This window comes from Canis lupus, chromosome 25, assembly GCF_011100685.1.
Source record: "Canis lupus familiaris isolate Mischka breed German Shepherd chromosome 25, alternate assembly UU_Cfam_GSD_1.0, whole genome shotgun sequence".
Taxonomy (NCBI): Eukaryota; Metazoa; Chordata; class Mammalia; order Carnivora; family Canidae; genus Canis; species Canis lupus.
In genome coordinates, this window is record NC_049246.1 from 25,831,972 (window position 1) to 25,855,113 (window position 23,142).

General features: G+C 34.4%; 1 protein-coding gene across 9 annotated transcripts in view; it reads left to right on the forward strand.

Moving 5' to 3' along the window:
• The window catches only part of LOC486076 (disintegrin and metalloproteinase domain-containing protein 20), a 160,795-nt gene that overhangs the window by 136,033 nt on the left and 1,620 nt on the right, over positions 1–23,142 (forward strand). For all 9 annotated transcript variants that reach the window (XR_005378596.1, XR_005378593.1, XR_005378592.1 and 6 more), the window contains one exon: positions 18,897–18,985. The gene's annotated coding sequence lies outside the window, so the exon portion shown is untranslated. The remainder of the gene's footprint in view (positions 1–18,896; positions 18,986–23,142) is intronic.

The window sequence follows — 23,142 nt, forward strand, 5'->3', positions numbered from 1 at the left end:
TAACAAAAAAGCTTTGTTTTTGAAATGTCTTTTTCTAAATCTATATTCTGTGAAATAAATCAATAAGCAAAAGATACGCTTCAATATTGAAAGTAGAGGTGGAAATAAAGGAGCTAACTTAATTTATACTAAATATCTCTAGAGATTTAGAAACCTATGGGTGTTTTATGGAAAAAAATGTAGGTCTTTCAAATGTTTACTGCCTCTTCCAGATCCCATTGCAGTTTCATTTTATGTGTGTGTATGTTCGTGTGTGTTTACTGGCATAGAATTTTACTTTAATTTAAATGGTTACTCTTTTAATTATCATATTAAAATCAGCCATCTAAATTATCTCTAAACTCCTGAAAGAAATGTAATCATAAACCACAAAATCTATCATAAAAATTAAAGGTGTAATTAATTTATGGCTTATGAACAATAAGAAGTGACAATAAGAACAATAAGAAGCCACAAGTACACATTTTCTGACTACAAAATGTATAAATGTACATTGTATATGTCTCTTGGTTATTTAAAAGCTTTCACACAAAGGATTTCCAATTGAATTGAAATGACATTGGTATGTTTATCATAATTTGAATAAATGCTTTTTGACAACTACAGTAAAAATATGTCTACACCTTTCTATATAATCACATTATAATTTTCTCATATTCTTAGTTAAATTTATAGTCAAAATTTATCATTTCATTTGAGGAGTATATTTTTAATAATACAAACTATCCTTCACCATCTTTCTATGCCTAGATTACATAAATCAATAAAAAGAGAATTTGCAATAATTTTAAACAAAACCTAGGTAAAGCTTTTTCTTTCTATTTAATTGTTAGAAAATATACTCAATATCTAATACTTAAAAACAGACTTAATATCATCTCTTTAAAAATGACTGAGACCAGTAGTTTGGCGTTCACTGTTTGATCCGCTCATTGTGGATTGCAAAGAACAGAAATTTAATGACAATATTACCATATCTTTTAAGTTATTAAATCTTTAATTTATTGTATTCAAATAAAAATAATCTATTAATGTTGTAGTTACCAAATAGTTTGACTCAAAGTAATCACAGTAGTACTAGTAAGAATAATAATGTGTCTTTAAAATCATCATTATCACTGTATAACCTTGAGAAAGTTATTTTGCACTCCTGAGTTTCATTTTCATTATCTATAAGTGCAGGTCACATGTTAGATAATTGCTCTCTTTTTCATTTCTTTTGTTCTGTAATGTTTTGTTATGCTACTTTCAGAAAAAAAAAAAAAACACCAAAAAACAAAAAAAGTACAATATCTTTTACATGAAAATTATGTATAAAAATGCATAGTAACTGCTTTCCAAGAATCTCATGTTAAAATGATTTAAACATTTTTTCAATGGTACTAATATTTTCCATCTATACACTTATTTATATATTTATATATATTTATATATTTATTCTGCTGATCAGCTGAGTTCATATGCATCAAGGTCCTGTCCTCCCCTAGTTTACAGATTGTGCTTAATCCACCTATGAATCTCCCCCACATCAAAGATCATTTCCTTTCTCCTCTCTTCTTCAATTTTTGAATGATTTCAGTGGAAAGTCTTGTTCAATAGAATGATCTTACTTGACAATCTTCTAAAAGATGATATCCTCAAAACTATGCCTAAGCTTTCTCATATGACTTAATTTTTTAGAAACATTATTTTAGTGAGAAGGAGAGAGTGCATAAGTGGGGGAGGTGTAGAGGGAGAGACAGATAGAGATTGAGAGGAAGTAGACCCCCTGTTTAGAACCCAAGGTGGAACTCAATCTCAGGACCCTGGGATCATGACCTGGCTGAAACCAAGAGTCAGATACTCAACCAACTGAGCCACCCAGGTGCCCCTCACCATTCATATGACTTATTAAGGTATTTTCTTTAAAAAAAAAAATCCCTCTCCAGGAGAAACACTGGTAATCAAAATTAGAATAATGCTTCTTTTATGATTTTGCATTTGAAATTTGAGAAGCTTCATATTGGAAATGATCATTTTTATTTTCCCTTTATAAATATATCTAGCATATTCTCTGTTTTTGCACATTGGGACAACACATACTGATGTCCACATTTCAGTGCATTCAATCTACACATCTGCAAACCAAATACTCTCGAAAGAGGTTCATTATTCAATAAACACAGAATTTTTTATAAAATTTTATACTCTGACAAAAAAAAAGTCACTTTGGATAATTACTTAGCACTATGTAAATAATATATTCAATAAAATGCTCATGTTCCTACTCCTGCTGAATCTTGCTATGACTTAGCCAGTCAGTAAACAGTTCCCATCACCTTGACCTCAGTTAACCCAAACCAGGTCACCTGAATTCACCCCACCTGAGAGGCAGTGGCTAAGGACAGCAACATAAGAGGTTTGACTTACAACAATCTGAAGTTAGAATCTAGATGAAAAATGCCATACCAGCCATACCATCCATCCTGGTCTTAGTTCCATTATCTGAAAAAGAATGGATTGGTAGTTCAATGATTTCCAGTTGTTCCATGATTTTCTAGTTTGTTGTATAGCGAATAAAGGGCAATTCGTTAAAAAGAGTGGTATGATTACTTTGCCTTAAGGAGAGGGGAGTAAGATTTACAGCAGCATCTGATTATATTTATAATTCACAAATTTTAGTAAAGACAATAGATTACAGTTGCTTATTAGAGGATTTCTTCAATTTCTTTTAGTATTCTTGAATATTCTATTTAGTGGGAAAATACACTTATCTCAATAAGAAGATTATTTTAGCTTCTAATCAGGTCAGCTTATGAAAATTCAAGGCAAAAGATCCTTCATGTATGTCAACCTTTGGAAACAAAAAATCTGTAGACATGCTCTTCTTTCAGTGTAAGTATGAGATGTGGAAGGAGATTAAGAGTACGTGAATGTTAGCATAAATTACAACCATGGCAATTGGTTTATTGAACATTTTCTATTTGTCCTGTTTCAATAAACTTAAATTTGATGGCAGAGATCAACCATAAACAAACTGTGGTCCAAGTCACCACTCCACATTCATACCAAAGGGGAGCCACTGGTCTTGGAGGGTGTACTACTTCACATGAGGTCCAGGAAACTGAGGACAAACATACTACTTATGTTTTTGTTCACTTTTTATCCCAATAAGAGCATGAATGATCATGTTTGAGTACTTTATCCAGGTTGCCTATCCAGGTTCTTTGGAGGTAATTTGGAAGTGAGATTTGTCTACTTCTGAAAGGTTAGGCTTTCCAGTGAGCCATGTTTTAGGGATACCATGAAAAATGTAATGATTTTTAGAACTCTGACCCAAAGAGGCACTTGAGTGGCTAAGTTGGCTTCCACTCCAGTCATGATCTCAGTGTCCTCAGATTGAGCTCTGCATGGGGCTCCATGCTTAGCACAGAGTCGGCCTGAGGTTCTCTCCATCTCCCTCTGCCCCACCCCCCACTCACTCTCTCTCTAAAATAAAATAAATAAATCTTTAAAAAAAAAACTCTCAAAAAAAAAAAAAAACTCTCCAACTCACAATGAAAATTTATATTGCTGGAGATACCAAAATCAATTAAAATTAACCCTTAGAGTAGAATTTTATGTTGGAAAGGCCAATCCCAGAAAGACTTTTGACGTCACTTGGCTGACAATCAGAAGGATACAACTTTTGATGAAATGGCTTGTCTTGCAGGTACTCATGATCTCCCAGTTGTTTGATCATAAGAATTACCTAAGTAGCATGTTATAATACAAGCTAAGATCCGTATCCCTAAACCAGAAACAATGAATCAGATTCTAGACATGGTCCTGTGAATGTGATATTTTAAGAACTATACTCATTTCTTACACATTTTGAAATGCTTAAGCATTTTGCAAAACAATGTTCATTTTTTTTTCTCTAGCACAGTTGTTATAACTATCCATTGGTCACTTAATTTAAAATAATCAATATTCAGACTGAACTCCAGATCTGTTGAATCAAAATCCCTACTTATGGATCTTGTCTATAAAAAATTCCCCAGATAATTTTAATATGTAGTCATATTTGAGAACCACTGATTAAATTATAGTTATATATAAGTGCTTTTCAAATTTTATTTTATTTTTTTATTGGAGTTCAATTTGCCAACATATAGCATAACACTCAGTGCTCATCCTGCCAAGTGCCCCACTCAGTGCCCATCACCCAGTCACCCCCACCCCTTTATCTGATAGGTCATTTGCCAATATCTTCTCCCATTCTGTAGGTTGTCTTTTAGTTTTGTTGACTGTTTCTTTTGCTGTGCAGAAGCTTCTTATCTTGATGAAGTCCCAATCATTCATTTTTGCCTTTGTTTCTCTTGCCTTCATGGATGTATCTTGCAAGAAGTTGCTGTGGTCAAGTTCAAAAAGGGTGTTGCCTGTGTTCTCCTTTAGGATTTTGATGGAATCTTGTCTCACGTTTAGATCTTTCATCCATTTTGAGTTTAGCTTTGTGTCTGGTGTAAGAGAGTGGTCTAGTTTCATTCTTCTGCATGTGGCTGTCCAATTTTCCCAGCACCATTTATTGAAGAGACTGTCTTTTTTCCAGTGGATAGTCTTTCCTGCTTTGTTGAATATTAGTTGACCAAAAGTTGAGGGTCCACTTCTGGATTCTCTATTCCGTTCCATTGATCTATGCTTTTCGAATTTTAAAATACATACAGATCGCCTCGGGATCTTTCAAAATGCAGATTCTGATTCAGGTCTGGATGGAGCCAGTGATTCTGCATTTTTAACCAGTTTGTAGGGGATGTTTAAAAACCATTAAGAAAGAGTGGCCTGGAACAGTTGATTAAAATGGAACAATGATTAATTCTGCTACCTGCTCAGGATGGATAAATAAAAGAACAAATTCTAAAGTAAAACGGTGTGTAATTGTCAAATAGCCATTTTTTATATATGAGCCAAACAACTCTCTCTACCTGCTACCAGCTAGTGTTGTATTCCTTTTAGATTCAAAATTTAAGTTTGAACCATTTTATCAGGAATGACAAAGATGCTAGTCATAAACCAACTGATTGCCATAAATGTTTTTTTTATTTCTACGTACCTCGTCTCAGATTTTTTCTTAAATTCTTTTTGTCATAACTTTCTAATTCACTGATAGACAGTGGGTACCCATTTTTCTTGGGTCTAAGTCACTTTTATTTCTTTGATTGATTTCATGTTCTCTGTGCTTTCTTCAAATGCTTTCCAACTAAATGTACTAATTTCCTGCAATCCCCTGTGCTTTGGCTTCCATCCCAAAGCAGCAGTTGCTCCCGGTTTACAGCATAGCCTTGACTTAGGAAGCTGAAATTCTTTTAGTATGTCACTGCAAGTGACCATTCTACAATCCATGAAGCATAGAAACTTTTTCTTTTACTTCCTTGGAATGACAATTTTTTTTACCATTGTTGAAATTGTCTTCCCATTGAGATCAGCATAGAAGGGTTTGCTCTACCTTCACATCAGTAAAAAATGTTCTCTATGAAATTTTTATTCATCTTCCATTTATAACAAAATGGTTACTGTAGCAACGCTAGAGTTATTATCCACAGCACATACTGTGTAATCAGTATAAAAAAGAACATTAAATTGATGTTTATATTTCAGGTTAAGTATGATCTACATTTAAAGATCCTGATTTTATAGAAATAGTTTGCAAAGGCTTCTTTCAAGATGATTTCCACATCATAAGCTGTGGATGATTCAACTAAGGAAAAAAAAAAGCTAAGAGCTCATGGAAATTTTTAGTTCCTTGTACAGAAATTGTACAGAACTTAAGGTATTACTTTTTCTTTTTTTTAAGGAAAAACACTTTCACCCATGTTTTTTGTATGCTGTAAATATCAACATTAATTTAATGTTTAAAATAGGTAATTGATATATGTCCCTCATGGCTTCAACAGGTTTTAATTAGAATGCAAATGAAGGAAAAATATCAGATGTGCATGCTTTTTGAAAATATTTTTGATTTTTAATTTAGTTGATTTTTAAAATGTTAAACCAATTCAGTGGTGACAACCTGAATATGACATTTTGTGTCTAAATGTCTAAATGTCTAAATAAACTGCAACTAAACGGATCCAACTCCTGAAAAATAAACTGTAATGAGAAAATGAAAAAGAATGTCTGATCAACTCTTTTCTTACTTTTCTCAAGTTTCAACTTTCATTTGGTTGGCAACAGCTGAGCAGTATTCTATCCATGAAGAGCATTCATGCAATTTAGATGAGATAAAATAAGAATATAAGAAAATCTTTTTTGTTTGAATATAATTTTATTTCCTTTTATCTATATAAGTATGTTTCACCAATAAGTACTGATTATAATTCTTTTATGAACATATTTTGGAATTCAGCACAAATAGTTCTATCTGCATATGAAAGAGAATAAACTTAAACTTCTACTCTGAAAATTCACCTTGCAAATCAATCCCTTATCTTGAAATTTTTATTAAATAAATATAATCTATCAAGAGTATATAGTATTATTATTAATCAAATATTCCTTTAAATCGTTATTTATATTTTTAGCCCATAGTGTCTCTGTTAAAATATAACTTGATATTGTTTGATGGTTCGAAGTCACCTCAAAGCTTCGTATTTCGTTGTTATCACTATAGGCATCAATTACTATCATGCTTCAATATAGAGTAGTGCTGAGAGTTCTGGGTGATAGGATACTAGAGAGATAAGCCTTATATTGTACTTTTGAGTGGAGAATGATCCAGCAGGGCATCTTGATCTATGAAATTTCTAAGAGAAAGATACATCCATCTCCACTTTAAAGTTTTATTATCTCAGCCTTGAGAGAAGGCCTTGGTTACCTAAGGCACACAGAATCACTACGTAAAATATATTACAGAGCTATAAGATTTGTTACTATTGTGTATAGCTTAAAGACTTTCAGGGGTGTCTTCAAAGGCACTACCAATAACAAAATATCTCCTCATGGGAATGAAAGTCCCATTTTCTAGAACCTCTCTTTAGCTTGACCAAAGTAAAATGAAACAAAATACACACATACACAGACACCACAAAGAGGGAAATATTCAAGCCACTACTGTAATAAACATAAATTTTATTATTAGAAAATAATCAGTCACATTTCTAAGTTTTGGGGAAAAAATAAGACTTGTAACAAGAAAAGTTTAATTGTTATGGGGAAGAGAGAAATTTCTAACTACTTTCTACTAGTAAGATTAACTGGTAAAGCACATGAGGAATCTTAAGATGAGGAATCTTATTTTGGGGTGGCACTAAGTAGGGGAATATATTAAAGAATGGAATTGAGATAATAGTTAAATTTTGTCAGTTTAAACTTTTTTAAGTGATAAACTTCTTTCACTTTGACCTAGTAGAGCATCGCAGATAGAAGGCAGACCTAAGGGCAAGCCTTCTGACAGTCTGGTGCTGACTCTAGCCTATATTCTACAATAATTTTATAATGAGCTATAAAGCATAGGACATAGTCAATCTTGGCTTCTATAACAAAATACCACATACTAGCTTATAAACAATAGACATTTATGCCTCAGTTCTGGAGGCTGAAAGTCAAAAATCAGGTGCCTGCACAGTCAGGTTTTGGTGAAAGCCTTCTTCCATCTTACAGACTGCTAACTTCTCACTGTACCCTCACATGGTAGAGAGCAGAGGAAGTAAGCTTTCTCCAACTCCTATAAAGGTCCTAATCCCATTCTTGAGGGCTCCACCTTCATGACTTTATCTAAATCTTAATTGCTTCCCAAAGACTCCATCTTCTGGAAAGATGACAGAGTCCAAAACACTAGGATTCTCTCTTCCCACTTAAATAATAATTTCCTAGTATAATCTTTCTAATACAACTATTTTGGAATTCTGGAATCTGTTGGAGGCTTATAATTTACAGGGGAAGTCTTAGACAATAAAGTGTGGTTGATTGCATTCAGTTTAATCCCTCAGCTCCATGGCAGGCAGCTCTTAATACATTCCAGGGACAACTTGCATTCAGCTTGAGGGAACCAAGTTGGGCTTTAAAAAACTCTGTGTTCTCCAAATATTAAGGATCTGTAGCTTATTGCTAATTAGTCCTTCTGATGCCAGAGATGCATACTGAGAGATGGTAGCCATTTGTCTTATACCTTCCCCATTTTTACAAGTCCCTACCCCCCATGCCAGCTGAAGTCATTCCCAGAGGACTTAAAGGAGCAGCACCCCTTCTCCAGCCTACAACAATACAAACAATCACACAAATCAAAAATCAACAAAACAACAAAACACAGTCAACCCTGGGAAAGAGGAAAATCTGATTTCCAGTTACCATATTATTAGACACAAATGCCCAGTTTTCAACAAAAACTCACAAGGCATACAAAAAAATAGGAAAATATGGCCTATCAGAGGAAAAAAAAAATCAATCAACAGAAACTGCCCCTGAAAAAGATCTGATCTAAAAAATAAAAACTTCAAAACAACTGTCTTAAAGGTGTGTCATGAGCATGCTATGAAGGCACACACACACACGAGTTATGTCTTTCCTCAATGCCAGGTTTACTCAATTATAAAGCAAAATTGAGTCACAATTTTAAAGCAAGTTGGGGATTCCAAACTCAGTGATGTTTAACCATGTAATTAAACTTGGCTTCTTACACAGCACACACAGCAGAACAGAAGACAAACCACACAACAAATGAGATAACAGAAGGGTGCAGGAAGTTAATGAACCAAATGCAAAGTCAGTCTGTGGGCCAGCAGTTGAGATAAGGCCTCGGTCTGGTCTGGGTCAGCTCTTGGCACTTACTGCTTATTATGTTCAAGCAGTGAAGGATCTAGGTTCTGTTCAGAGGTCAATCCAGCAGAGCCTTCAGCAGCAGTTGCCTTTAAGTGGTCAGACACAGAGGGGTCAGGTCTGAAGAGTCTAACAGTTTGCTGCCAAAATCCTCCCCTTTCAAAAGGGATTTAATTGGTTTCAGGCCCCTATAGACCTCCTCTGGTTCTGCTCGTTATCATTTCTGGAATGTCAGCTGACACTGGTCTCAGGGATATCTCCTAGCTGCAGTGCCCTTTGTGGCTTGCATCGTTGCTTGACACAGGCTTCTGCTTGACATGAGAAACTCCATTTTGCTCTCTACAAGATGTTCGAAGAACTAAAGAAAAATGTGAAGAAAGTCAAGAAAAATGTATGAAAAAAATGAAAATAACATAAAGCTTAAGAAAGTCTGAAATGAAACAACAACAAAAATCCTGAGCTAAAAAAGTATGAGAACTGAAATTAAAAACTCTCTGGAGGGAGTCAAAGGCACATTTGGGCAGCAGAAGAAAGAATCAGCAAAACTTGAAGATAAAACTATGGAAATGATCAAATCTGAGAAACAGTAAAAAAAAAAAAAAAAAGACTGAAAGAAAGTGAGCAAAACTTAAGAGATTCATGGTGCACGATCAAGCAGACCAACATATGCATTAAAGGTATTCCAGCAGGAGAGGGAGAATATTTGAAGAAATAATAGCTGAAAATATGAATATAAATATCAAAGAAGCTCAAGACATTCCAAGTAAAACAATCTCAAAGAGACCCACACCAAGACATATCATAGCCAAATATTGGAAAGACAAAGAAATAATTTTGATGGGACATCTGGTGGCTCAGTCAGTTAAGTGTCTCCCTCTGGCTTAGGTCATGATCCTAGGGTCCTGGGATCAAGTCTTGCATGGGGCCCCCATCTCAGCGGGGAGTCTACTTCTCTGTCTCCTTTGGCCTCTCCATCCCCCAGTGGTGCTTCCTATCTCTTTCAAATAAATAAAATCTTTAAGAAAAAAAAAAAAAAAAAGCAATAATCTTGAAAGTAGCAAAAGAGAAGTGACTCACTACCTAAAAGTATTCTCACTAAGGTTATCTGCAGATTTCTTATCAGAAACTTCAGATAGTAGGCCAATATCAACAGATTGAAAGTGCTAAAAGAGAAAAACTTAAACATGTTCATACCTCACACAGACTTTTCTATTTTACATATCTTAGATCCACTCTCCACCCTTCTCCTCTCACACATGGAATACATTAGTGTCTCTGTCTCCTCGGGTGCCACCAATGATGAGTAGTGGAGCGAAATGGAGAGAGAAAAGAGTAAGGACAGGTTTTAGTCTACTGTCTTCTTCCTCAGTGATATCCAAGGATGGGAAGATCCTTCTACATGGTTCCCTCTCCACAACAACTGTCTCCAGCCCTTGCTTCTTCAGGAATGAGTGTCAGGATAATGTACTATTCCTTATAGTTTTCTACAGTCTTGTACATAATGCTTTCATTAACCCAAAGGACCTACTTAAAATATGCCATCTATTTCCAGGCAGGACAACAATGGATAAATTCATTTATCTTATTATTCAGAGGGTATATTCCAGTTACTAGAATTTATTTATGCATCATTTAATTGGCTATAAAATATTGCATGGGATTTGTACCACAGTTTCCTCTATTTCCCCTTTGAGACACTTAAGTAGTTTCCAGTATTTTAATCATAAATAATTCGATGATCAACTTATTTGTGCTTAAGGCTTATACTTAGACTAGTTTCCTTTGATTTAATTCTCCCATTAAAACTACCAGGTAAAAGAGTATGAATAATTTAACATACTTGGCTCAGATTGCCAAATTGCTTTTCCATATGTTTTGGTAATTTATATTTCCAACAAAAAGCATCAAAACACTGGTTTTGTAGGGTTATTGACAGTTTAGAGCATTATTTTAATAACTAATTTTATATAACTATCACTCTTAATATATTATATACTAAAAATATAGCACTGATATCACCCTGTATCATTTATAAACTGTCTCTTCATGGAAAGAGTGACTAAGCTTATTGAAAGATATGCAGATAAAAATACCTTCCTAATAGAGGGGACAAGAGCTGATTAAGATCACAACTTGGATAAATTATGTAAGGGTGAGCTAAGTGTTGAGAAAGGAGCCATCCTCCAACTGTTGTTACTCCTTGGGTTTACCCAATTAATGCCCTAGGCCTGGAACATTCCCTTTATGGAAGATTAGTGCTGATCTATTGCTCAGCTTCAGACATAAAAATTACCACTAGCAATGTGGAGATCTTTTCTGACTTATATTAGAGTGGATTCAAATGAGCACCTGGAAGGAACAACTTCTGATATTTAAAAGATTTGTGAAGATGCGAATTGAAAGGAAAAAAAATGTAGATCACTTCAAGTAATTTATAAATGAGTTGGTATTAAAGAAACTGTGGAGCCAAGAAAGATTTTAAGATGAGAGATATTACTGTTTACTTGAATGTTAATGTTAATGATCTAATAAGGAGGGGGGAAAAAACCTGATGATGCAAGAAAGAGAGGGAGAATCCTAGGAGTGCAGCCTTTGAAAGGATCTGTGATGAAATCAAGTGAATACAGGTAGTTCATCTGCAAGGACAGAAAAGAAAGCAGAAAAGGTATGGATGCCAATAGGTAGGCATATTGGTGAGAGAATGGAAATTCTCTGCTGTTCACTTGTATAATCTTAGTGATTACATTTAAGAAACAAAAACAAATAAGCAAGGAAAAGAGAGAGAGAAAGAGAGACCAAGGAACAGACTCTTAACTGTGGAGAACAAAGTGATAGTTTCCAGTGAGTAGGTGGGTGGGGGGATGGGTGAAAGAGGTGATGGGGATGAAGGAGTGCACTTGTTGTGATGAGCACTGAGTAACGTATAGAATTGTTGAATCACTACATTATACACCTGAAACTAATATATGTTAACTATACTGGAATTAAAAGTAAAAATTTTTAAAAATGAGTTAATCAGCCCTGAGTATGTGGAGAGAGGAGGTGCAAGGAATTTATGGACATATTCCTCAAGAAGATAATCAGACACAGCAGAACAGAGATATCAATGAAGAAAGCAGAGACAAGCATGAGGCCAAATACCAGGAAAAAGCCATCCAGTGAGAAAGAGACTGAAAAATCTCAGTTCTCACTAGATGATGAGGATAATGTACCTGGAATATAAACAACATTTGGGAAGTTTGCAATGGTTTTCATTTGAAATTTTTAGACTGCTGGAAATTTTAAATTTTCAAAGTATAAATTTGATATTTGAAACTTACATTAGGGGAGAAAATCCCTTTATCTTTGTTCGAAGTATACATATGATTAATTGTACCTGTTCAGTATTAAAAGCTATATTATACTGTAAATGTGGGGAAATCCATTTAGAAAATGTTAAACTTGAGGCACCTGATGGCTCAGTTGGTTGAGCAGCTGACTCTTGCTTTCAGCTCAGGCCATGATCTCAGGGTTGTGGGATTGAGCCCCATGTCTGGCTCTGAGTTCAGGGTGAAGTCTGTTTGAGATCCTCTTCCTCTGCCCCTCCTCCTGCTCAAGTGCTCTCTCTCTCTCTCTCTCTCAAGTAAATAAATAAAATAAAAAAATTTTTTAATGTTAAACTGCTTTTCCAGACATGATAGTTTGGCATCTTTTCTTTTTCTTTCTTTTCTATTGTGAAAAGATTACCACCATCTATTTGATTAATACGTGTTAGCATATTTTCAGTTACTGTCTGCATGTTAATGTGGAAATGATTAAAAATGTTGATTAAAAATATCTCTACTGTTTAAATCAACCTTTCCTCTTTTCCAAAACTGTGGGTTTTGTGCATAGTTTTGCCAAACCTTGGTTTTACCTGGTTATTCATTTCTCAGTTGGTAGGTTTTGGAGAAGTAGAGTGTTTTTATGGTTATGGTAGATAAATGTTACCTCAAATAAAAAATATTTGCAGTTATATAAAAGACCAAAATCTTTTTAGTTTTATGTAGTCCTGTTTGTTTATATTTACTTCTGTTTTTTTTTCTTTTGTTGTCAAATCCAAAAAATCATAGCCAAAACTGATATAAAGAGGCTTGCTGCCTATGTTTACTTCCAGGAGTTTTATGTCTATGTGCAAGTCTTTGATACATTTTGAGTTAATTTTTGTGGACAGCATAAAATAGTCCAGTTTGGTTCTTTTGCATCTGGTTGTCCCACATTTCCAACAAATGTCTTGTAAACACTAAATTTTCCTCACTGTATATTCTTGGCTCTTTGTCAATAATTAATTTACCATAAAGGTGAATTCTGGACTTATTTCTGGGCTCTCTATCCTGCTCCATTGATCTCTCTGTCTGTTTTTCTGCTAATACCATACTATTTTGATTATTGTAATTTGGTAATATATTCAAACCAGGAAGCATGATGCCTCCAGTTTTCTTCCTCCCCAAGATCACTTTGGATATTCAATGTGCATGGTATTGCCACATTGATATAGTTTTAAAATAAGTGAAAAAAATTTTATAAGTATATTCCTATACGGAAAACTTTTATAAAGAAATGAAACCTGGGAATACTAAACCCCAATTCAGGACAGTGTTTGGTTAAAAAATGTGGTAGAGAAAAGAAATCCAGTGTAGAATGATACATTAGAAGGTTAACTTTGTCCCTAATAGTGTTGTTTCTCTTTAACTCCATTAAAAAACACATCAAAGATGGAAATTATTTGGGAATTATCTTTAAAATTGAGAATGTAAATGACATAAACATTGAAAACTTACCATGATAATGTTAATAATAGTATTATAAATAGCGAAAATTATGAGAAACTAGGTAAAATTGTGTAAAGACACTAAATTACACATAATTTCTCAGTAAACTATATAAAATTAAAATTTGGTATTGTAATAACTTGCATATTTTTAAATTTAGAAGATAATTTATTCGTTAATATCTTATTGGTATTATTAAAACTGTATTAAAATTTTGCTGATAATATGCACTTATAGACATTTTAGTAATACCTTCCATCACTATTTTGTTACGTTCAAGTAAATTTATGTTTAATATTTTTAATTAAAATTAAGTATAATTCCATATAAATTCTTTATTGTAAATCCATATGTCTTTCCCATTCTATTAGAATATATGAATAGACATAAGCATAGAGTGAAATTCACTTAAAACAAATAAATGCTACCTCTGGTGTTGGAATTTGAGAGTTACCTTTTCTGCTTTTCTATTGCTTAATTTTTTTATGAACATGAAATATTTTTAAAATGTTAGTCATTATTCTAAATTCTATTTTAAATTCAACATATAATTGCTGAAATCTGCACCTTTATTCTAAATGTTGTTTTAAATTCAACATATAATTGCTTAAAACAAAAACAGAAAATAGAACATAATAAAAAATTTAGACCTATAATATTTTGTGTTATGAATGCTTCTTCAAAAATACACATAATCAGGGTACTTGAGTTTTTGAAACATAAAAAGTAGGATCTATTATATTTGTGGATTCCATTATATATAAATTTTACATGTATGTATATAGGTGTTTATTTGTGTGTATGTATAGCCGCATAAAACACTATATAAATACATAAATATTTATATATATATTAATTTATATATCTACATATATAAATAAATATAAAATATTCAGCAGCATCCTAAAAACTATAAGGCAGACAAAAATGCCTGTAACTGCATCCATCTTTTAAATCAAAGAATAAATCCTGGAGCAATACTCTGAAAATACAACAAATAAAGTGTTCAAAATGGTTCAACTTTAAACTACTTTATAGAATGCCAGCTTCAGAGAAGCCTTGTCATCATTATAAGAACAACTTCAGCCAAACTATATAACAAATATGATATCTCAAACCAACCTTACCTCATGAATATAAAGGCTGAATAGCATTATTTGCACAATCTCGAAGAATTCCCACTAGATAACAAATGGACTATTCACGCTGCAGAAGCACCCTGTGGGTTTGCAAAAGCCTTCACAATGAATATTTTCCTTAGTGTGGGAAGAACAAGCCTGAGCAAGACCTTTAAATTCAACAAATGGCAAAAATGTATATTCTAGTTCACTGTTAATACAGGACATTTCCTGACTCATAATTTAAATTAGGCCTTCTTTTTACTTATTACATGTATATATATGGCTACAATTGTTTCTTTAATACTGAGTTCATTTCCTTCCACATCAAAGCTTTTTCCCTATTTATAAATTGGTTTCTGAGAAATTGCCTTCATTATTATGTGCGGGTCTCTAGGGGATATGTTCTGTGCTAAATTATATGTAAATATACGTGTATACCAAGGTGTGTGGAGATGACTCTACTGGTTCATTTCAGTCCAACAGTAGCACAACTGTGAATTGGTCTCTGTCCACAGACCACCTAGATGCCCACCCATTTTTAAGGATCTTAAACGTGTCTGAGGCTATTGAAAGGAATCTTCACCGTTGCTCTTATACCAAGGGTGAGAGTCCAAACACAATTATAGAGTTATGGGGAAGCATCCTTATTGCACATTAAGAGGTGCTATACTCCCTATTTTTGATAAAACTTCCATATGAGATGCCGACAAGAGGACAATTAACCGAGTTCCCTGGCACGGGCAATTTCAGGCACTAACTCAAACACTGGAGCAGTTAAGACATTGATAATAATTATGTGTTTGCCTTGCACTGTTGGTGGATGTCACTGAGCATTTCCCTGCTGATTCTGTTTGTGTTAACGTGGCTCTGGCAGGCACTGGGATTATCTCTGAGCCCCAACCACATGTGACCCTCTTCAAGTCTCCCCCACCTTTCCTCGTAATCATCCCCATCCTCATATATTTTTCTAAATGTTTCCATCTTTAATTTTGGCTTCAATTTTGAGATCCACAAGCCAAAGTTTTATAAATCTTGCTCCCAATTTCCTCTGTGATCATTCTATCTTTGGGAGTTTGGATAACCCCTCAACCAATCTGTTATATATTTGTTCAGAAAAAAAAAAGTTAATGTACAAAATATTTTAACACCATTTACAGTCCATAAAGTAAGCCATCCTTCATATTCAGTAAGAACACCTTGTTCTTTCTACATGTGTCTTTAATATCTGTAACTCAAGGGGCACCTGGGTGGCACAGTCAGTTATATGTCTTTCTATTGACTTCTGCTCAGTTGGTGATGTCAAGCCTGGAATTGCCTGGAGTAGGGCTCCATGCTCAGTGTGGACTCTGTTCCTTTCCCTCTCTCTTGGCCCTACCCTCATTTCTGAGCTTGTTCTCTGTCTCTCACTCAAATAAATAATTCTTTTTTTTAAGATTTTATTTATTTATTCATGAGAGACACAGAAAAAGAGAGCAAAGACAAAGGCAGAGGGAGAAGCAGGCTCCATGCAGGGAGCCTGATGCAGGACTCAATCCCAGGTCTCCAGGATCACGCCCTGGGCCAAAGGCAGGCATTAAACCATTGAGCCACCCAGGGATCTCCCCTTACTCAAATAAATATATAAATCTTTTAAAAAATAATATCTGTATCTCAATATAGGAAGTAATACACAGAAATCTCTTTTCTGAAGAGTAGGGTATTTCATTGATATTTAAAGGTAATCAGTTGGTGATTTCACTTGCAATAAACATTAGATGATCCTGGGTAATAACCATACAAATGGTATCTGTATACAGTTTTGCTCCCTTTAAACACTTCCCCACACTGTACCCAGACAGTTTTTTTCTGAAATACAAATTTGTTCTTACTGGCCCTTCCTTTTGCTCTTATGATTTTTTTAAGATTTTATTTATTTATTCATGAGAGACACAAAGAGAGAGGCAGAGACATAGGCAGAGGGAGAAGCAGGTTCCCAGAACCCCAGGATCCAAAGGCAGATGCTCAACCATTGACACCCAGGTGTCCCTGCTCTTAGGATTTTGACCCAACTAACTATTTATATGACCTAAAATGTCTCACAAGGTGTTTCTCCTGACTCCCTCACCAACTTCATCCTACACTCTATCCTGTGACTCTCTGACCTCCACCTGTATGAGACTACATCATAAGACCTATTGTTACTGGGCTATTATAAGTGCTGGTTCTCCCCGACTGAAACACTTCCCAAACCCACCCACTCTCACCACCTCTTCTCACTTTTTTGGCACTGTTGGCAAGGTAGACAAGAAATATCTGTGATGTGTAATTTATAAGGCAGGTGGACAAAATTGACATTATCTGCAACTATCTCCAGGATCAAAAGGCTAGATGGTGGACTTGAACTCTAAGTTCTATAGAAGCATTTCCACCAACTACAAATTTGCCAAGGCAGGAGCCAATGAATGCTCCCCATTCCTTTCTCAGAATGAGATGGGCATATCCACATATATGTTGCTTTTAAGTATATAAATATATGTATTATACATGCATATGTGTATACACATAACATATGTACATATATATACACAGATATGTATTTATATACAAAGGTAACTACTGTAAAAGTACAAAAATTACTTGAAAATCAGAAACTGTTGTCACTTAACTTCAGTAAGTACCAATACTGCATTAGAAGGACCAATCTGCCAACATGATACCTATGTAACATATACATTATTAATGAAAAAGCTTTTAATATAGAAATTCAATGCTCTCTTCCAGGAAAAAAAGATAGGGAAAAAAAAAACAGACTTTCTAAAAAATCTCATTTCATTTAGGGCTATTGACATTTAGCCAAAAGATATGCTCCTACACTGAAAAAAAATGAAACATTTTAATAGTGCAAAGCTATCTGTATCATTTTAATAATTGCATTACTCAATAAATCTAAGAAAGCTAAAAGAGAATAAATTCAAATATAGTATTTATTTAATAAAAAAAACTAGCTTTCAGAGAGAATACTGAATCATTATAAAGCTTGCAAGCAGATCCATGAATTTGAAAGTAATATCTCTGTAAAGAATAAATAACATATTGAAATTTTTTAAATGCCAGTGCCTTTTACTTTCCTATGTTGCTTACAGAGCATTTTTTAATGTAATTATCATCAACTTCTGATTTAATTTGTCGCTTTCATCTCTCCTGACCATGCCATCACTTAAACTCATATGTATTTTACAATTAATTTTTTTTCTCTTGGCCTCAATAGGACTGGTATCTGCAACGATCTAGTCTTTTTAACAGTTTTGACCATACTGGTTGAACATTTCTTATAAATTACTAACCATCTGGATTCAAGATGAGGTATTAATAATGTTATGCTTCGGTAATAGAAGCATACTTTACCATATCTGAGTTGGTTTTTAAACACATATTTAGGGACGCCTGGGTGGCTCAGTAGTTGAGCGTCTGCGTTTGGCTCAGGGTATGACCCTGGGGTCCTAGGATCGAGTCCCACATCAGACTCTGCCAGGGAGCAGGCTCCCTCTCCCTCTGCCTATGTCTCTGCCTCTCTCCCTCTCTAGGTCTCTCATGAATGAATAAACAAATCTTAAAAACAACAACAAAAAAACCCCCACATATTTAGCCAAAATAGCAAAGTGCATACAAATCAAATCAAAATCAAAATACCAAAACACATGCAAATTAATGTTGTTGAAAAAAATATCAAGTGGAAAAAACAGGAAGTAATTAAAACACATGGAGTAAGATTTTAAGTGATTGTAGAGAGATTTACTTCTAGAACACTGCTGGTTAATCACTTTCATACATGGTTTGGACATCCAAATTCTGATTTTAAAATGTTATTTATTTATTTGAGAGAGAGAGTGCACATGCATTGATGGCAGGCCAAGTGTAGTGGGCAGAGGGAGAGGGAGAAGCAGGCTTCCCCCAGAGCAGGGAGCCCCACATGGGGCTCAATTCCAGGACTCTGGAATCAAGACCTGAGGAGAAGGCAAATGCTCAATGGCTGAGCCACTCAGGAGCCCCTCAAATTCTATTTTTATCCAATAAATTTTACTTCATAGACTCCAAATATTTTTAAATTATTATAATTAAGTACAAGTAAATCTGGGTCTTTTTGTTGATTTATCAGTATTACTAAATTTAAAACTTGTTTATATATTTAAACTCTTCATTTCAGTATTGAAATGTGCTTTTCCTTTTCCTTCAGACCTTGACCTTCTGACATTTCACAGAGTTTCAGACCTTTGTCACCCACAGAATCCCAAGGGACGGCCACTACTGTCTCCTCTCTCCCCTGTAAGTGAATTAAACATATTCTTAAAAGGATATTTTAGTTCTTGTCTTAGAAGGATTTTTTAAATATGTGTTTAAGCCCCAGGACAACTGATTTCCAGAAAACTTGTTGCTTCAAGACTTATAAAGATAAAGGATTAGACCCTTAAATCTACAATTTCGAAATCTGCATGTAATAAGCCATTTGACAGGAGTAAGAAGATCTGATACATCACTCCAGCTCTACATAGTATCTTATGTGGTAGCTTAGGTCAAGTATTCTATACTCTGAGCTTTAAAACAGAGTTGAAGGGTGCCTGGAGGCCTCAGTCAATAGAGCATATAACTCTTGATCTTGGGGTTGTGTGTTTGAACCCCACATTGGGTGTAGAGATTGCTTAAAAATGAAATCTTTAAAAAAGAAAATGAGTTGACGATCCTTGAGACACTGTTCTTTGTTCCTCTTGAAAATGATATAATATATAATGGGATAAAGCAAATAGATGTGTCTTATTGTGATAAAATGGATAAAAAGGGACAAGCTAGGTTAAAAATCATCTTTTAAAGTTTATAACCTATAGTCCCCACATTATCTGGAAGAAAACCCCAACATACTATGAGGTTTTATGAAGATTCCTGCCTCATTAAGTGGCCATACTCTGCTTTATGAGCTGCTGCTAACTTGGCCAGAGGCAAATGGATCAAAGTCCAAGGGAACTCAAATAAAGTGGATCCTCTAAATATGAAACACGGAGATTTTCACAGGTAATATAGAAGCACAGAAGTAAACAGACACAGAAGTGGGACATAATAAACAGAATTAGGTCACATTTCAAGAGTCAATGGAAAAATAAGGTGAACTCTGTGATATTAAAGGCTGTGCTGGGCTTGCATTCAAATTTTTATATTTGCTAGACAGCAAAAGTTGTTTCTAACCTGACACTATTCTGAAAGAAAAGAAATGGTATTTTGGATTTAAGATTTAAAAACAACTATGTGAAATAAAATGGCTCCATTTCAAAAGAAAATTGTTGATTGGCAGTGCACTCACGTCAGAGATTAGAGCTTTCTTCTTTAGTCACAATGGTTTCTTCAGGGTGGCAGAGATTAATTCTTTTTCTATGACAATCCATTAGTGTTAGGATGAAAAATTGCAAGTATACTCAAATCATGCATCTTCACCAAAACGGTTCATTATAGAGAATTTCAAGTTAATTCTTTAACTGGCCTTATTTCACCCCTCAGTGATTCCTATTCCCAAAAACTTGGCGAACCCATTCAATGTGAGACCTCATCAATTAGCACAGAATACTACATGAGGATATTTGGTGTTGAGAACTTGGAAATCAATAAAATAAATTCCAAGTTTCTATTGATACTAGAAATAATAATATAAGCATACAGTATGCTTATGCTGGGATGCTTGTAAGTTTAAATTAGTTTCTTTCCCAGAGTTAACTCTTAAGAAATATTTACATTCTCTAGCACTTTGTTTTCTATTTTTGACAAAATCAGTCATCAAGGACATTGGCATCCACTGAAGATTTTGTTTACAAATAGTTCGTGGTGTTTAAGTACCTCTGCTGCATAAATATGAGACAATCTTAACATATTCTTTTTATAACACCACAGATATTTCTCAATCTTTAAGCCTCTTGCCTCTCTCCAATCTGTCCAGTGGAGCTGAATTCCAACACAAGAATCCATAGTTTAATCAAAATAATTGGGTTTTGGGGGTGCCTGGGTGGCTCAGTCGGTTAAGCGTCTGTCTTTGGCTCAGGTCATGATCTTGGGGTCCTGGGATCCAGCCCCACATCGGGCTTGCTACTCAGCAGACAGTCTGCTTCTCCCCCAGCTCGTGCTCGCTCATTCTCTCTTTCCGTATCTCTCTCAATAAATGAATAAAATCTTAAAAAAAAAAAAATTGGATTCCTGTCACAAATGGGTAATTCTGCCAAGAGTACACAAAGCAAAAGATATTACTGAATGTAACATATCACTAAAGGGCACAATTAGAAAGAAATAATTGTACTTTAAAAATGGGATACTCATGTTTCTCATAAACTCAGAAGTGCTCTGGTTTGTGACAACAAAGAGAAGCCCCAGATCAATATCTGCATATCAATATCTGATATGCAGATATTCCTGCATATCAAGGATGTCTCATCAAGTACCAAATTTTTCTGTTCTCATTTGCCACTATCCAGAAAATGTAAATATACAGGTAACTTAAAAAAGTATTTATAAAACCCAGAAATTTGGAAAAATCTCTTACCACAGAATACTATTTTTTTTATTAGGCACAGCTTCTACAATAACATAATATTGTTTAATCCCACACGATAATTTTTTATCCTTATATCTTTCCTAATATTTGTAAAAGGTAGAAAGATGAAGCACAGCTATAAAAATACCTCAATCCCACTAATGTGATAGACCCATGGTGGAATGTCCCTCCTCATCAAATCAGTATAATTATCTTAATATAATCAACAGAGGGTTTTTTCCATATGTTTAATAGAGGTTTCATTTTATAACTCCTTTCCCACTTTATAATTTCTGCCTGAATTTAAAAAAATAATCTATTTATTTTAAAGAAACTAATGCTCTCTTGAAGGAAAGTTGGTTGGATCTCATTGGCAAGCATATGAAATTTATTCAATTCTTACACATCTCATCTCTCCTAGAGAAGTAATAGTAAGCTTCTAATTTCAAAAATGTCCTTTTCTTATGAGATTCTTGCTTTCATGCTGAATACCTTTGGTCTTTTGAGGTTTAGTTGTAAATCCACAAATGAAAATAACAAAAAGTAGCTCATAATGGGATTCTATGTCATTTTGTGTTCTTATGTCCATTTTTGTCCTTCTAGAAATGACTATTCGATGAACATATATGAATGAAGAAACTAGGTGAACATAAATTTCCCACTGCTGAATGCTACGTGGTGTTCTAGATATATTTAGTTAAGAAGATATTCACCCAAAGATTCTCTTAATTTGAATTTGTTGTTTTCAGTTCGGAAGATATGCTCTTTGCCACCCTGGTTTAAACATGGTTCTAACTTTCTGAAAGCATACAAAATATTTCAGGAGTAAATGACATTTACTTCTAACTGTTTCGTGCTGCAAGAATAGCTGTAATTATTTCTTCTTTGGTAGTTCAAAACCCTGTCAACAGCTGGCTGAAAAAAAAATCAATTACATCTTGATTTCAACTTTTCATCTTGGTATTCATTTATATAAATTACATTTCAAAAGAATATGCTTGTAATAAAAAAAAATGCCAGTGTCTAGATTTATTCTTTAGCTGATGGCTAATTAAATAAAACAAAGTTAATATTCACATATATTCATCAGTAAGGAAGAAAAAAGAATTAGAAAGCAGTCCCAGAGGAGAAGGCATGATCCTATAGACATGGGCATCAGCTCTGCACTACATAGCTGCTTAATGTCTAGCAAGAATATTCTTTCTGGCATATTCACTCACTTTTAAACAAAGTCAGGATGGGTTACATCCTCCCAAAACACCACTTCTAGTCTAATATTCAATATATTTTAAGTCAGGAAATTAAAGAGCATAAACCCAATTTGAACACTCTGGAAACGTACTTATAATGTGAGCCTAAACACCTGATCCACTGTGGATGATTCAATTTATATAGAGTGGAAGGAAAATGTCCCAGTAACTTTTCAGGCATGGTCATGCATTGATTAGTTCAAGGGTTTCATGCAGCGCATTGAAGAAATGGAAAGAGGCAAGATTGCTAGTGGTGGAATTCTGTAAGAACCTTCCATAAGTCCTTCCTGACTAAACAGGCTGTGTTATACATAGCTAGTTTAAAATAAATCCATGTTTTCAGTGTGGAGTCCATGATCAGCAAGGCCCAGACAGGTAGCTTAGGGGCTGAGCCTCCAAGTGAGTATACATACCTAACTTTGGCATCTTGCTGCTTACTTCTCGTCCTCAGAGAAAAGATTTGAGCTTTCAATATGTTTGAAAATTGTAGCATCCTGAGACAGAGACCTTGTTCTCATACACTTTGATATTTCTCCAAGATTTTAGAAGGTCCACCCCAACACAAGTAATTCCAAGCTTTTTGAGTCAGCTGTCCACTAAAATTTCCTAGCCTTCTTCTGCTGGGTAAAGTTGTGTCTGCAAAGCAGCTACTCTGACAGTCTTTA